The sequence below is a fragment of the Lactuca saligna genome, chromosome 8 (genome assembly GCF_052625555.1).
Source record: "Lactuca saligna cultivar CGN05327 chromosome 8, ASM5262555v1, whole genome shotgun sequence".
In the NCBI taxonomy this organism is placed as follows: Eukaryota; Viridiplantae; Streptophyta; class Magnoliopsida; order Asterales; family Asteraceae; genus Lactuca; species Lactuca saligna.
In genome coordinates this window covers 131,490,727-131,491,393 of record NC_136424.1, presented here as the reverse complement: position 1 = coordinate 131,491,393, position 667 = coordinate 131,490,727, and the positions used below count along the sequence as shown (strand labels likewise).

General features: G+C 46.9%; 1 non-coding gene across 1 annotated transcript; it reads left to right on the top strand.

Annotated features, from left to right (window-relative positions):
- The first annotated feature begins 261 nt into the window (after nt 1-261).
- On the top strand, nt 262-368 carry LOC145013435 (small nucleolar RNA R71). The gene has a single exon (XR_013664995.1). It is a non-coding gene; the product is annotated as a small nucleolar RNA R71 (small nucleolar RNA).
- Nucleotides 369-667: the final 299 nt, after the last annotated feature.

Below are 667 nucleotides of genomic sequence, written 5' to 3'. Positions count from 1 at the left end.
TGGTCCATTTGTGTTATCCTGCGATACATGTTATTCAGCATGGCCATGACAGCTGCAATTTCTTTAGTTTGGGCTCCTCCACCGCCTTTGCTTCCATCCTGCCTCGGGTTATGGTATTCGCGGGAGTGTTTCGCGAATTCTTCAATTAGCTCCTTGACCTCCCTTGGATTTTTCCTTGTCAACGGTCCTTGAGAATCAAGGAGTTGTCTTGTCATCACATTGACCCCATCATAAAAGATTGACATTTCTTGCTGCACATTTAGGTCATGTTGCGGGCAGTTTCTGAGTAAGCCCTTGTACTGCTCCCATGCTTCGGACAGTGACTCCCCCGGCTGTTGCTCAAAGTTGGATATTGCCTTCTTGAGTTTGGCTATCTTGGATGGTGGGCAAAGCTGGTCTAGGAATTTCTCACGCATTTGAGCCCAAGTGGTGATTGTACCCGGTGGGAGTACTTTTAACCACTCCTTAGCAGCTCCTTTGAAAGTGACGGGCAGCATCCTAAGCAAGACTGTGTTCCTGTTGACATTTGGGACATTGAAGTAATCTGCAATGTCATTGACTTCATCTAGATGCTTAAAAGCATCGTCATGGTCTTTCCCGAAAAATGGGATGTCCTTCAGCGCAGTCAATATGTGTCCCTTCAGCTCGAATGTGGCATTGGCAGGTA